Below are 17139 nucleotides of genomic sequence, written 5' to 3' on the forward strand. Positions count from 1 at the left end.
CAGCTTTGAAGCTCTCATATGACTCTATCAACGCCTTCAGATCTGCATTAGCCACCACCTCAGCAAGCCTCTCCTTTGTTGGTAATCGAATTAGCTCTTGGAAGATATTCTTTGATTCCTCAGCTATACCAACAAGTGCATCATCTTGTCCAGCCATTGACAGGAACTAAAAAAAGAGCCTTTCTAGCACTCCACCATTGTCTGGTGACAATGCAGACTCCTGTCGCAGTTCTTTCCTGTTACGACGTCTTTCATAGACCCAGAAGACATGAGACTAGCTTCCAAGAGGATATCTCCGAGTCCGGATCCTTCCATTTTCTTTCCAAGCATCTTGGAGTATGCACAAATCAAATGGAAAGTGCCAATCAACACAATGTGATTCTTGTAATTGTACGTATGACTCCAAATGAGAGGATATGCCTTCATGCACACGCCCAAGTCAAATGTTGTTATGACATATATAGTCTTGGCCAACCTCGCGGCTTGCTTCTTCTGCAGCTCTCGGGCACTCTATTCTGTTATGGGATATTTTATAACAGGATATCTATGGTCGTCACATTTGAAGGCACCTCCCATGTTACTGAGACAAATCCGGCCGAACCTGGAAGCTCTTGACCTGTCTCTCCACTACTTTTTTCGGACAAGCATCCACGCAATATCATTTCTGGCACATTGTGTGAATGCTTTCTATCGGTTTACATAGCAAGGTGGAAGAGGACCTTCATGTTCAATAGCCAAGGAACGTTCTTTGGTTCATGTTTGTGCTTCTGAGGGTACTGTGCTATTTGAAGATTCAACTGTCTCATTGTTAGAAATCTCCTGCAGCATAATCCCATGGGCTGTGCGGACAGAGCCAGAACCACTTAAGCTTGAAATGTATTGGTTGAAATCATCAAAGTCTGAATGGAAGACTGATGGCTCCACGGGATGGCAGACTACCTGTCTAGATATAATACCGAAAGTCTCCTCTATAGCGCTTGTGCTATGGCAGATTCAAGCTCAAGTGAAAATGAATAGCTTTCTGAAAGAACAAGGCGATTCATAAATCAATTGAGTACTGCGTAAGAGATGTCTCAGAGTCATCCATACCAGAATATGCTTGGACATTTTCCAATTGTGGCTGCCCTACATATATCTTGCCCAAGAGATATGACAAGTCTAGTCACTCGTTGTGATGGTCGAGATGGATTTCCACTCAACAAATGGTTCAGAAACTTCTCTAGCTCAGTGGGAGTCTGGTCATCTATACAGGCAATGGCTTCTGCGGTTGAGGGCCAGGTATTTCATCATCTACAATTTAATCTACATATGCTGGCAAATGCTTTCTTGTAGGCTACTTCCATTGTTCTCTGTTTAGCTACTTCATCGTACTTGTCACTTCTCCATTAATCTGGTCCTTAGTTCGCCACATATTTCTTCCGACAGTTCTTGTGATATCTTGCTTCTGCAGCAAACAGATCAACTTCCATGATTCTCAAAAGTAGGTCTTCATCACCCACTCTCTTTGCAACATCTACAACATTTTGCCACCCACAAAAATCTAACATTGGTGACTTTCTGTTGTCCAAGAGCTTTTCACTTTGATTGATTTTGGGCCTTCCTTTTTGCAAAAGATGACTTCATTATTGACGATCTGGGTGGACGGGATGTTGAAGGTTCTGTGATATCAGATAAGATCTCTGACATTCGATTGAGATTCTTGGTAAAAGGTTGGTAGCACTCCCGATGATAATCGTGCACATCTGAAATGTCTTCAAGAATGAGGATGCATGCTTTTTCCATTGCTAATTGTGTCAAGTTAGTTGAAATTCGTGAAATGGTACCCTGTATATGTTTGATCATTCATTTGTATAAACAACAAAACTATATTATAGCATATATTGGGATAAATGACCCACTGCTGAATAAGTTGGCTTTTGTCTGATCCCCCCTTTTCAGGCTGATACTATAAAAAAAAAAAGAATGATATCTGTGGTAATATACTGATTTGATTTATTTTGATGTTAACAGGCTAGCCCCAATAGTAATTGAAATACTGCTTGTTGAGCTTTTGTCTTTTAATCAGGAACTTTAATTGAATGTACATTTTATATACAGAATGTATTAATCGTAATATGCGAGGGGGGGGGGGGAAGGGGGGAAACAAAATTTGCAGGAAACATCAGATAACATATCAATGAATAATATTACACCAAATTAGGGGGCTAGAAAACTTATTTGATGGAGGTTAGACTTATATCTGCTGAGAAACTGGGTAAAATGTAAGCACATAATTCACAAACCCTAAAAAAATGTACAATAAATGGAAAACTGATATGTTTACATACAAAATAATAAGGGAAAAAACAATGTCTACATGAGTTGAATGAATTTCTTTTGCAGGAAACATCAGATAACATATCAATGAATAATTTTACACCAAACTAGGGGGTTTGAAAACTTATTTCATGATAGTAGCAGACAAAATACAACTTTTAGGTGATTTTGACTGGTTTTGAGACAGAAATTTGCATATTAAATATATGCAAATTTATGACGTCATTAATAATTAAAGACAACAAAATGTATTAAAATAATTTTGTCTACCTGTTGTTGTATGATTTACAAAGATTGTTTATTAATTTGATGGAGGTTAGACTTATATCTGCTGAGAAACAGGGTAAAGTGTAAGCACATAATTCACAAACCTTAAGAAAATGTACAATACACTGAAAACTGATATGTTTACATACAAAATAATGGAGAAAAAAAAAACAATGTCTACATGAGTTGAATGAATTTTTTTTGCAGGAAACATCAGATAACATATCAATGAATAATTTTACACCAAATTAGGGGGTTTGAAAACTTATTTCAATGTAATAGCAGACAAAATACAACTTTCAGGTAATTTTGACATGTTTTGAGACAGAAATTTGCATATCAAAATATATGCAAATTTATGACGTCATTAGTAATTGAAGACAATAAAATAAAATAAAATAATTTTGTCTACCTATTGTTGTATAGTTTATAAAGATTGTTTATAAATTTGGTGGAGATTAGAGTTATATCTGCTGAGAAACATGATAAAATGTAAGCACATAATTCACAAACCCTAAGAAAGTGTGCAAAACACGAAAAACTGACATTTTTACATATTTTCAAATAAGGAGCAAAAAAACAGTGTCCAAATGAGTTTTTTTCTTGGGAACGTCTTTTTTCTGATATTATGGATCCCTATGAACAAAATGACACCCAAAAAGTAGGATCATAGGGGGGTGCACGGTAGCCCCCTCTGGCCCACGGACTAATACTTAAAACAAGATTTACATCATGTTAGTTCACTACATGATCACAACACAAGACATGCTGTAAGGGATGCATTATGTGTACCCAAATTTAGGACGGACACTTATAAAAATAGTCCTCTAATTTCTGGATTTAGAGTATGGAACCAACTTAAAAGTCTTGTCAAAATGTCACCTACTTTGAACATTTTTATACACGCTCTAAAAGCCCTGTTATCTGTAAATGACGTGTAAGTGAACTTTTGGTGGTTTCGTGCGAAGGTAACCATTTTGTTCCCATTTGCAAAATTATGAAATTTGGTTGACATGGTTATCGTTATATCATGTATTCATACATGTAATGTATCCCTTTTCAGCTATCTTGTAAACAACCTAACTATATTAGTTAAAGAGCAATTGAATGTAAATATGTATTTAACAATTTTGGCATCCCGTCCGTTAAGCTATATCAGATTATTAAATGAACGTTTTTTTTAATTGTATTTAATTTGAAAATTCCATTCACCTATTTCTTGTAAATGGTCGAGGATGATTCTTGAATGATCAGTTATTTCAAGGGGATACCAATTAATTTGCATTTTACCTGTTTATATGATTGTGTATTTTTTTTTATTTGTTTTGTTGTTGATGCTGTTATTTGTTTTTATTATTACCAAACAGGGCCTCATGGAAGACCACCAAGTTGGTGATATGTGCCACCCTGTACAAATATCAGAAATAAATAAATAAATAAATAAAATCATCAGCATACCGTACATATTTAGTTAACACTCCTCCAACGATCACTCCTAATTCTAACATTGCCAGAACTTCTCTTACCATTGCCTCTGCATAGATATTGAAAAGAAGTTCATTCAGTGCCATTATATTTGTCTTCAAACAGATTATTGCTGTGCGTGTGTGTGTGTGTGGGGGGGGGGGGGGTCCTTGCAGGAGTGTGTCTTCAATGTGAAGTAAAGGTGTGGCCAGAGTGCCCATGTTTTCCCCCACTTTTCTTTTTTTTTTTTTGGGGGGGGGGGTATTAATTATTATTTCTTTTTATTAAGGGATGGTTTATTCTTGACAAAATAGGTTTATATATCAAAAGTTTCATTCCAAAAGGAGCTAAATCCATGTTTGTAACTTCAGAGAAAAAAGCCATTGTTTACCAGATTTTGTACAGGCGTCTATGGAAAAGTGATATTAGAAGTTGTATTTTTTTCATAATTGCTCCATAAATCTAAGTAAATCATTTTGTTAAAAGACGGTACTAAAGTGAACAATGTTCTGATATCAATAACTCTTTTTTTATCAAAAGTGGATTTAGCTCCTTTTGGAATTAAGCTCTTCATAATTATTCTCAGAGCTTTATATTAATATACATATATATAGAGAGAGAGAGAGATATTTGTTTCAACTGAAATCGAGCTTATCCGTGTTACACAACATACACAACATAAATTGTGTGTATTTGGATCGATGTTATTGATACATTGACATAGTATCGAATTGTGTATCTATGATTCTGTATTTTATTCACATTTTCGACATTTTATATGCTTTATCGTTCCATTCCTTTAGTTCCAAAATAATGATCATTCATATTTTATTTGTTTATTTCATCAATATTTTCACCATGAGTGCAGCCTTAGATCATTTTTTAAAAGCTTTTGCTGCATCCCCTGCTATGTCTGTCTCTTGCTAATAGAAATGGGAATAAATCCACATACAAACACAAATATGTCATAGTGATTAATGAATGCATGACTTCCCTGAAAAAGGTGTCACTTCTAAATATACTTTCCGAAAAGAAGAAGAAGGGGAAAACACAGTTTTAACAGTCAAAATCACGTTAACGATTACAATGGTACGTACTCACAGGGTTCAATTTTTTCAGAGTTATTCGTGCCCCTAAAATGAGAAAATGAGGTCTATTGTGCCTGTGTGTTTTTTTTTCCGGCGAGTGAAAAAAAGATATTGTATGAATATTAATTTTCTGCGTAAATATTTTTGATCCTGATTCACAGAATAAACATTCGCATGCACTGATGCAAGGTAGCTAGGCCTACCCCTTTCTTCCCATTGGTCGATGTGTTATCTAGCAGTGATTGCAACATAAATCAATGCGCACAACTTGAAAACTGGCTTGTCAATTGTGTTGGTGCACTCACACTGTAAAGTTAAACTTGCAACACTTCATCTTCGACTTTCAAAATAAGAGCATAGAAGCATAACTCACTATGGGAGGAAAAGCATCAAAAAAGCGAAGTGCGGGATCTACCCACCATCAACAGTCGGGGGGCGCTCCCGTGGTGGAACCGTTAGCGTCGGGTGATCAAAGCCAAGCTGGGCAGTCCACCGAGCGACAGAGAGTTGATTCAAACATGCGTGAAGAATACACTGAGAGTTCCGAAGCTGCTATTTCTTCGACGCAGGCGAAACAGAAAGAAGTGGTCGAGGCGAGTAACGCACACGAGAAAGCCGCGGTTATAACCGCAACAGAGAAGAAGACGCCCTGTGAACCTCATGATGGTGAAGAGATGGTAAGTGGCAGGTCGACAAGTATTAATTCTGTTAAGTCGGCACAAACTCATTTCTCCTATGGACAGGGGAATAAGCAGTGTAGATGACCGCAGCACGGCGGTAATCACCCCGGTAAAGTGCTGTTAAAACCGTAAGTGACCGGGAAGCCCTTCTTTTCCTTCAATGCATGATGACCAATAACGGTAGAGTTTGTTTGTTTGCTTGTTTTATTATTTGTTTGTTTGTTTTACACGACTGCTTAGAAAGAATGTGTATGTTTGTAAGTAAGCAATCAATAAGCAGTAGTTGTATGGAGTAATAGCACCATATGGAAACGTTTGCTTTGATTTGTCTCATAAAAGAAGTTGACCACAAACTGACTCCCACACGGTGTTGAGTGCTCAGGGGTCACGGGCCACTGGCTTCACCGGGCAGGCAGTTCCATTATGTGAATGGTTAAATTAACTATTACAAAATTAGGAGATACATTACATTGTACAATAGGGACACACATTGCTTTTATTGTGCAGAACATACTCTTTTATTGACTTACTTATTGAATGAAACTATAAAAACAAAATGCATTTTGTATTCTAACAATTATTGGAATACAAAGAATAATAACAGGTGATTGAAATGCATTAAAACCACCCCTGGGAAGGAAGCATTCATAAATTTGAATACATATAGTTGATAAACGACTCCGCATGAAACTATAAAACCAAAATGTAATTTGCGTTTTGGCAATTGGAGTACAAAGAATGATAGCAGGTGAATGAAATGCTTCAACAACACAAACACCTGGGAAGGAAGCATCCATAAATTTGAATAATTTAGTTTATAAACGATTCCGCATGTGGACGTTTGGTGGAGCAGAAAGCAGTGGATTCTTAAAGGTACTTAGTAACATTGTGATGGTTGATTTCACAAATCTGTTGAATCAGGATGCAAAACACGTAAAATTATGTTTGTATGTATGGATTATCCAACTACGATGCCCCAAATCCGAAATTAATTCACGCAACATGAAGATTTTTAACAAAGTTTAACGGGTTTTCGAACGGGCGTCGATGTGCGGCGCTTCTGAATTTAAATTCTCCCAACCATTTTTTGAATTTTCCCAACCGTTTTTCCATGAAAAAAAAGACATAAAAACAGGCTATAAAAAAATGTGTCAACACTAAAACGTCTGGAATGGAATGTAGAGCCATTTTATTGCTTTGTGAGATTTCCATTCACCTAAAATGTCATTAAATTGTAATAATATAGTTGGGAGAATTAAGGAATCGATCGGATCAGTTTTTCCCCATTTGTACCATGAATATTGGTCCGTTTTCGCTCAAATTTTCAGATTATCTTTAATTGTACATCTAGCATTGAAGTCAATGCCTTAGCACCACTATCTCTCATCTGAACAATGTTACAAAGTCCCTTTAACAACACGAACCCATTTAACAGAATGTCGGAACGTAAATTAAATTTGGCGCGGTTGGAAAATGCATCTTTCTACCCTGCGACTTTAATGGTACGATCCAGTCAATTAAAACAGTAAAATGGCTCTTATTTAAAATTACTAATTAAATAAAACCCCAAACTTCAGTGATATCAGACAAAATATGTTATATCCTACTAATAATTAAAAAAGATGTATAAACATTGTGAAAGTGTAGCATGTTACGATAAAAGACACCGATTGAGCGGACATGACGTCATTAGAACCTGCTTATATGCGCTTGCATCAGGGAATTCAAGGTCAAAAGGTCAATTCAGACGCTGATAAGTTATTGGTCAAGCCTTTTTGTTTCCTTTATTCCGAAAAAATTATACAATCAATCAAAACAAGTTTAATACCAAAAGAAAGCTAACGATTAGTATTTTCATTAACCGCTTGCCCCAAAGTCGCTTGACCAAAGTGAAATGAGTGAGAGCTTGCGAGAGCGGCCAAAGTATGATTGAAACTCGCTTTTACTCTTCTCCAACGCAAAAAGAGATGACATTGTGCTGGATAAATCTATTTTTCCGACAAAAGTACAGACAATTTGCATATGATATTTTTATATTATACTTTATGAAATGTTACCCGAGTGACTCCCGGGCGCCCCAATGCTGGAAAGAAACGCACATTTTAGAAAACTTCACTTTTTCATGGATATATGCTTATTTGTTCTATGCACGCAAGTCAGATTGAGCGGATGATACAACGTTTCCATATGTGCGGTAAGAACCGTGGTGAATAGCTAAAGGCCCAAAGTTACAAACAAAAAAGTGAAGAGAGAGTGGGAATATGATAGCGTTGAAAGTGTAATAGATATATTTCAATCCCTGTATTCACCAATAGCGATGAATACATATAAATATATATACTCATATATTTATATCGCCCCCCCCCCCACCCCTGCCATCCCCGCCTCTCCCTTGACGCTTTAGCCTGATAAACAGAGTGCATTTCCAAAGCTTCCAAAAGCGAGAGTATATTGAACCCAACTTTGACCTTAAGTTGCAGTCCCGTACAAGGTCCTCTATTATTACTCAATTTGTAATTAGTCTGGCTTTATGCACATGTGTCATAAAACTAAATTAGAACAACAACAGGAAAGAGGAAGGTCGCATAACAGAACGAGGAAGTAAAGAGAAACCAGGAGTCGATCCTCCATGGTCATACTCTTTTTGTTTGTTATTCTGCTCCACACGAAGCGTCAATCCCCTGACGTAGCACTGCGTTAGCGACTTTCAGCCGATGAACTTTCAAAAGTACTTTTTTTTTTCTCCGAGGGAGCCCAGCGACCGCGCCAGAAAATTAGCATTCTATAGTTTCAATTGTTTTGTCCTCAGTCCTTTCTTCGTCCTCTAAATTGGCTGAGACAGATCGTTAATTTAGACAATTTTTTTAGCGATTTTTTAATATATCTGGGGGAGGGGGACGACCCCTTTTATATATTTACCAGGTGGAGACATCCCGCATTCCCTTTGAATCACCGACCCTTTAGGTACTATTGAGCATTCGCTTTCTCTATCTCTTAAAGAAAGTTTACACTACACACACACACACACACACTCACACACACATGGAATTGGAATTGTTTGCTGTGAATCATTAACAACACGTTTTTATCCTTCTTTGACAAAACGTGAAGGCCCCCGTATGGTTGCGTTTTATCCCCTTCCGCTTGTGATACAATGGACAGCACACCACAAATGATTAGCATGGCTTCGGGGGGTATTAGGGACTTTTAGATTTGCATGTCGACAGCTTTGACTGCAACGTGTGACGTCATTTTAAGGCATTGCGCATGCGTTACGTCGTCTCAGTCGACGATCGAGAATGCGTCAACCATGATTTTCCATATATTGATATTTATATAGCGCCTTTACATGCTCAAGGTACTAGTATGCCGCGTGCGCATACAATATACAGTTCCTCAGGTAGACAATTAAAGGAACATCCCTTCCCTGCTATTATGTAAAAATGTGTAGAACAGGTGTCACATGCATATTGTTCACCTGTTCTACAAAGCAAAAATGTCTCTCTCCCCATTTAATTATTTATCTTATTTATTTAAACAGGGTAGCTCTCTCAGTATTGTTTTTATACTTTTTTTCTGAGAGGCCTTGTTCACAAAAAAGGATCATTACAAATACAGGAAATAACAAACAAGTCCTACATGATTATACAGGGTGAGTCAGAAAAAATGTCCCACTTTTTAAAAGTTGTATTGTTTGAAGTATGCATATTTAATCATGGGTTTCATGATATGTCTTGATAGAGTTATCCTCCCAGTACATTATACGGTACCATTTTAATTTGAATCCCAGCATGCATGACTGAACATCAGACAATATTTACAAGACTGCCAGATCTCACTTGCGGCAAGTTGCTGGGTGAGGAATAAATAGTGTTTTGAATAAAGACAGCCAGAAAGACAAAAACACACACACACGCACACACACCACAGCACACGCACGCACTCAAGAAAAAAGTTAACACTTCACACATACACTCAAGAAAGGAAGTTTACACTACACACATACACTCGAGAAAGAAAGTTTCCACTAGACACATACACTCCAAAAAGAAAGTTTACACTACACACATACACGCAAGAAAGGAAGTTTACAATACACACATACACTCGAGAAAGAAAGTTTACACTACACACATACACTCAAGAAAGGAAGTTTACACTACACATATACACTCGAGAAAGGAAGTTTACACTACACACATACAGTTAAGAAAGAAAGTTTACACTACACACATACACTCGAGAAAGAAAGTTTACACTACACACATACACGCAAGAAAGGAAGTTTACACTACACACATACACTCAAGAAAGGAAGTTTACACTACACACACACACACTCAAAAATGAAAGTTTACACTACACACATACACTCGAGAAAGGAAGTTTACACTACACATATACACTCGAGAAAGGAAGTTTACACTACACACATACAGTTAAGAAAGAAAGTTTACACTACACACATACACTCGAGAAAGAAAGTTTACACTACACACATACACGCAAGAAAGGAAGTTTACACTACACACATACACTCGAGAAAGAAAGTTTACACTACACACATACACGCAAGAAAGGAAGTTTACACTACACACATACACTCAAGAAAGGAAGTTTACACTACACACATACACTCGAGAAAGAAAGTTTACACTACACACATACACTCGAGAAAGAAAGTTTGCACTACACACATACACGCAAGAAAGGAAGTTTACACTACACACATACACTCGAGAAAGAAAGTTTACACTACACACATACACTCGAGAAAGAAAGTTTACACTACACACATACACTCAAGAAAGAAAGTTTACACTACACACACACACTCAAAAATAAAAGCTTACCGACAGTACTCCTTTTCAGGACTATCTACCCCCCCCCCTCTTCTCTCTCAAATGGTGCAACCGTAAACCTACTGAATATCTGTTTTTTTGTTTACATTTTCAGATCGAATCTTTAGATGGGCTTGCGTTTCGGAGGATCTTTGTCCAGTATATTCCTGGTAAACCTCATGCTCTCACGGAGTTTGGAGCACTTCTTTATTCTCGTCAGGGTGGTCATGAGTTCAGGGATCTAGATGGCACCGGACTGGCAAGAACTGTTGGGTTGAGGTAAATAGGATATGTAACTTCTTTATTCAATTTCAGTTTTCAGTTTATTGTCTCATATTTCACTTTTATTTCACATTTTGCAGTCATGATTTCACGAAATGAATGATACAAATTAAAAAGACTTATATTAACAGAAATATTACAAAAAGAAAAAAAAGAAGGTGAGTACCTCATTTCAGTTTGTTTGAACACACTAAATTCATAGACTGAACTAATACAAAGAGTGAAAAATGAAGGGACCTCTCGTTCCGTTGAAAGCTATAATTGTGAGTTGTAGTTATATATTTAAAATGAAACGTACAAGGTATATATTATGTATATAATTTATATGTCTATTTAATCTTATATATGCAGTGCGTCCCAGGAAAAACGAAGCCGAGAATCATCGATGTTTTATTATAACTTAATCATATTTATAAATAATAAATGACACCTATTTGTAAAGCTTAGATCCTCTTCTGTCATGTGATGCGGCTCACATGATGCATATTTCACGCATTAGGAATTAAGACAAATTTAGAGAGAGGAAACCAAAGAGTCATTTGGCGGACGGTATCTGAATTTCAAAAAGAAAATCACATTTCTAGAAAGTTTAGTTTTTGCCCTTTTATATGAAACCTCAGGAAAAATGAGCCAGGAATAACAAAGTTCTGTTTTTTTAAAGTAATGCCTGAATTTCTATAATTTGATTAAACGAATTCGTTTTCACTGGTTGCCTGCCGTACCGACAGACAGAGTTCACAGACTTAACTCCGTTTCGTTGATGATCAGCCATGCATCGAGTTTTTCGTCTTCTTTGAACGAAGCAAGGCTTTTCTCGCCATAATGCATCTCCTCCCGTTACGTCTTTGCAGAAACCATGATGAGCTTTTGAGCATCAATAACTTACGGACGGACATAAGTAATGCTAACCAATTAGCAGTTCTAGAATGTTTCTCAGATATTGGCGCTCAGATTGGTTTGGTAAGAATACATTTTTTTAATATCTAAAGACAGGGGCGGATTTTTTTTTATGGGGGGGGGGGGGCCACGTGCCCCCTGTGCCCCCCCCCCTGTATCCGACCCTGAAAGATAATTGTAACCATATTCTCATTTCTATTCTCACTACTTCACATTATTGTTAGTTGATTTACAGTATATTTGTATTATCGTCGTTATCAGAGTGATCGATTAATCTTTTTTCGGGCATTATTATTTACTAAGATAATTTTTATTATGATTACAATCATTATTTTGTATTGCTAGTATTATTATCATTAGGATTATTTTTTATTTTTATTGATATTATAATTATTATTACTATTGATACTGTTATTTTCATTTAGAATAATTTAATTTCGTTTTCATGACAATTAAACTGTATATTCATTTTTTTTGTTCATCTGTATTTAATAACATGATACGATTATTTCATGTTTCTATTCAAGTTAAAAGGGGAAACCAGATGGCTTGTCGATTTTTTAGAGGGTTATGAACTTTTGGCAATATAATCATTTCGAAAGGAAAAATCTTTTTCCGTAGATTCGTGATGAAGCAAGTTGTAATCACGAGTCCTAAATTGACCATTTACCTTCTTTAAAATATAGGTTATTAAGCGAAAACAGGAGGAAACGTGGCTGTTTGCTTTTCATCTCAACGACAATGGTATTTTCCTTTTCTCTTCCTGCCCATCTATTTGTTGTTATTTTTTTTAATAGATAGGATTATGAGATGGGAGTAACTACTATGGTTTTACTTTCATTGACAGGCAAGCAAAAGCTTGTCTGCCCCGTATGTATATTTGACATTTAAGATTTTGGTTTGGTCATGTGCATGGAAGAAAAATGAAACCCAAGAAAAAGTTTTATTCGAAATTGCTAACCATTCTCCCACGGGAGTCGCTATTTTGAATTCAATAGCGCATTTAGAATAATGGGAATGGTTATAGAAAGAATTGGAAAATACTTTGGCCATATTTATAGACATCATAGTCTCTTGAAGAAAACAAATGGAATAATAAGTATAGGGTACAAGACCAAAAGGGAAAAAAGAACTATGAGGGGAAATGGAGCGAAATAACACTGCAAGAGTGCACTAGATTGGCAGAAAAATAAATACCTTGATAGATTTCCACTTAAGAATCCGTTAGTTTTCCACTCGATTAAACAAAAAGAGATCGTCAAAGAGATGTATTTTCAATTGCATGATATGATAATATTGATGGGATTCTAGAAATGTTACTCTATAGATATTCTTTCATGATGAGCATATCTTACACCCCTCCCCTTTCAAACACACACACACACTTTATCTATTTCGATTGCAGTTAACCGGCCAGTTGTGGAGAACATATTCAAGCGACGATTAGACAGCGAAAGATGGAAGAACTCGTCCAAACCAGACATTCCCATTGACAGTGCTTTCGGAGAGAACCCTGAATATTCCTATGATTCTTCCCTTCAAGTGCAAATGATACTTCCACAAGAAGAAGACAGATTCATGGAGATCGACAACGACAAGGCGACCTACGTTCTACGTAAAAGTACGTTTCTCAATGACTAACTAGTCTTGGCTTAAAGGGATAGTTGAGTACCGTTGCAGAGGGCGCTACACAAAATAATTGTTTGTGAGATAATGAAAAAGTGAGTGTCAAATTTGAAAGAACATACATTTTAAATGACAAAATCATCTTTTATAAACTTTTATAAATTCTACTATTATTTACTGGGTGTAAGCCACAAATATGTTTAAGCTATTACAATCATCTCTGTTTGATCGAAATCGGTTCAGAGACGGCTGAAATATCCATAAATATAACAATTTGTAATACTTTTGTACCACCACAAACATTAGATAATTTGAAAAAACCTTTTACGTCGTATTCCAGCCAATGCCGATGTTGGCGTTTTTGTTGGCATTTTCAAGTCGGTTATATTACGCACAACCATCCGGCCAATGTATTTTTTTTTTTAATTAAATAATTAATTAACGGTCACCGTATTTTTTTTACAGTGGAGCTGAATTGCTATGATCGTATGGGCTATATTTCACACATTTGGGGGTCTAAAATTACCTTCAGAACAATTTTAGGTTCTAAAAGGGCACTAGAAATGTCATAGATAAGAATAAGAGCAAAAACCATGCACTTTGAAAGCATTTGCGGTCTGAAAACAGAACTCAACTATCCCTTAAACGTTTTAAGACATCGACCAATTTTTAAAATTACCCAACATTTAAAATGGTATCTTATAGCGATACTGAACTTGTGGACGTTCTGCCCTAGCGTACTGTGTATTGCACAGCGCCATGTCATTGATCACATTGCCAACAGTGCGTGACACAGTACCTAATTACCACTTCGCTGACAGAGAACTTAAAGGCGTTTTTTAGGATGTTTCTCGTTTTACAAATATGAAATGCATGGCCCTACGTTTTATCAGTGCCTATGATATGGTGTGATAGCGAAGCCCTGCAAAAAGTGTGCTTGAAAATTATGGTGAAGTGCCTGAAAAAAGTCAAAATCTTTGAGTGACCGGTTTTACAATACTCATTTTCCACAATCGACTGTAGTGTTATAAAAATGTATTTTGAAACTTCGAATTTACTTTGCTTTACTTTGTTTTCAGTCGGTTCTGCTTGTATGCGCAGATTGTAATACCGATTTAGCTTATTGGCAATACGTTTGAATGAGGAGGCTGTGCGTTTAGACATGGTACAAATTATAGGTCTCATCAGCTAATAGGCTAACCCTGATTTAGCATGATCTTCCTGTGACGTGACTCAGTAACCCAGGCTTGTGTGCGTTACTTCTCTACACAGACTCACGTCGTCAAGCGATCACGGAACATAGAGCTTATGCTACGTTTACACTATGTTCCCGGCGGCCACGGCAACCACGTTTCAGGCCACCTTGGACGAAACGGGATTGACGTGACACAACGCGGGGGACCGTATGGGCAAACGTGACAGGCCGTGATTGCCGTGGATACCGTGTCAGATGTTTAAACTGTCAACAAAATTTGGCACGGCAGCCATGGTGCGGATGACAAACCTAGTTGGCCGTCGACAAACGGGGGAACGTTACAAAACGTGACTGGCCGTAATAGGCCGTAACAAAACTTAGAGGTGGTCCGTAGTGGGACTGGAGGCCGGCACTTTACCCGGCACCTTACGGTCTGTTCAAGTTTTATCACGTTCTGCCACGTTTAGTGCACGTTTTGTCACGGTTGCTTCACGGTCGCTGCGCATTTTGTCCCGTTTGGCCACGTATTGCAAAAGTTCGCTACGGTTCTCACGGCAGGCCAGGGTGTATGGCAGGCGCGGATCCAGGATTTCTTAGGGGAGGGGGCCCAACTTTTTTTTTTTTTTTGCTCCCGAAAATTTGAAAATCGCGCCGGCCGAAAAGTCGCTCAGTGGGGGGGGGGGGGGGGGGGGGGGGGGGGGGGGGTACAGAGCACATTTTTTTTTTTTTTTTTTTTTTTTTTGCTCCCGAAAATTTGAAAAACGCGCCGGCCAAAAATTCGCTCAGTGGTGGGGGGGGGGGGGGGGGGGGGGGAGGGGTAGTGAGCACATTTTTTTTTTGATCCTCAAAAAAAAATTCAATTTGCACCCCCCCAAAAAAAGGTAAAAATCACGTGATTTTACATGATTTTTTTCTCAAGGGGGGGGGGGGCCCGGGCCCCCCTCCCCTGGATCCGCCACTGGTGTATGTTAGGCGTTCTTACACGGCGCACGCTGTCGGGAGGTAGTATTTAAAAGACGGGCGCGGCAGGAGCTTCATTCGAGTCTGATCAATCGACGACACATTACTGCATCTACAATACGAAGAAAGAAGGGCAAGCTATGCCACCCAAGAAGCCAAGACATTCGAAGGCCCTCCGTCCTGCACCACCACCACCACCAAGTAGTGCTTGGGAGGCCTTCTTTTATACCGTGGGCACAATCGTGCTCCAAAGCTGCCCGGCGTCCACGTTTCATCCGTAGAAAGCCTTGACAGAACGTGAAAAACGAGTCAGAACCGTGATCAGAACGTGGGAAACGTGAGGGCCCCCATCAGAACGTGAGGGATCCCATCAGAACGTGACGGGCCGGGGGGGGGGAACGTTCTGGCATCCGTGGTAGAACGCGGGCCGAACCGTAGTGCGCCTTGGAGCCTCCGGGACTCAGTATCCCCTTTCCCCACGGCCCGTCACGGATACCGTGGTACACCCAGGGGCGTCGCTAGACCTTTTTCAGTGGGAGGGTTGTAGAGGCCAACGATTACCGACAAAACTAGCCATCAATTACCGACAAAATTAAATGTCCCAATGTCTACAAATTAACCCTATAAACCCGGGGCCAAAGGCTAAATTGTTTTTCCTATGGACTATCTATAGTACTTGCGTAAGCGCAAATGGTCATTTTCCTCGAAAACATAAATATACGAATTATTTCGTCAACTTAGTCAGCATCATAATGCAGGCGCGGAGCTAGGATCTTATTTTAGGGAGGGGCGGTAGTGAGCAAAGGAATCGCAGAAGCTTTGACGTTCCCTTAAGTTATTAGAGAAAGAAGACGATTAATCGTTGTACTGTTCTCGACTGTTAATCCTTGTCTGAATGAGTTCCCCCCTACCGCGCTAAGCGCGAAAGCTTTGACGTTTCATCAAATTATGAGAAAAATCAGACGATTCGGTGTACTGTTCTCGACTCTTAATCCTTATCTGAATTCAGTTCTCCCTCTCGCGCGAAGTGCGGAAGTTTTGGCGTTTCATTAATTTATTAGAGAAAGCGATTCGGTGTACTGTTCACGACTCTTAATCCTTATCTGAATTCAGTTCTGCCTCTCGCGCGTAGCGCGGAAGTTTTGGCGTTTTTTTAATCATTAGAGAAAGCGAATCGGTGTACTGTTCTCGACTCTTAATCCTTGTCTGAATTCAGTTTCCCCCTTCCCGCGCGAAGCGCGAAAGGCGTAGACGTTTGATTTAATTATTAGAGAAACAAGACGACTCGTTGTACCGTTTTCGACTCTTAATAAGCCCTATTTGTCTGAATTCAGTTTTCTCCTCTCGCGCGCAGCTCGGAAGCTTTGACGTTTCCTTTAATTATAGAGAAAGCAGACGATTCGTTGTACCGTTCGCGGCTCTTAACCCTATTTTGGCTGAATTGAGTTCCCCTCCTCCCGCGCGAAGAGCGGAAGCTTTGACGTTCCTTAAATTATGAGAAAAAGCAAACGATTCGTTGTACT

The sequence above is a fragment of the Strongylocentrotus purpuratus genome, unplaced genomic scaffold, assembly GCF_000002235.5.
Source record: "Strongylocentrotus purpuratus isolate Spur 01 unplaced genomic scaffold, Spur_5.0 spur5_scaffold_20, whole genome shotgun sequence".
In the NCBI taxonomy this organism is placed as follows: domain Eukaryota; kingdom Metazoa; phylum Echinodermata; class Echinoidea; order Camarodonta; family Strongylocentrotidae; genus Strongylocentrotus; species Strongylocentrotus purpuratus.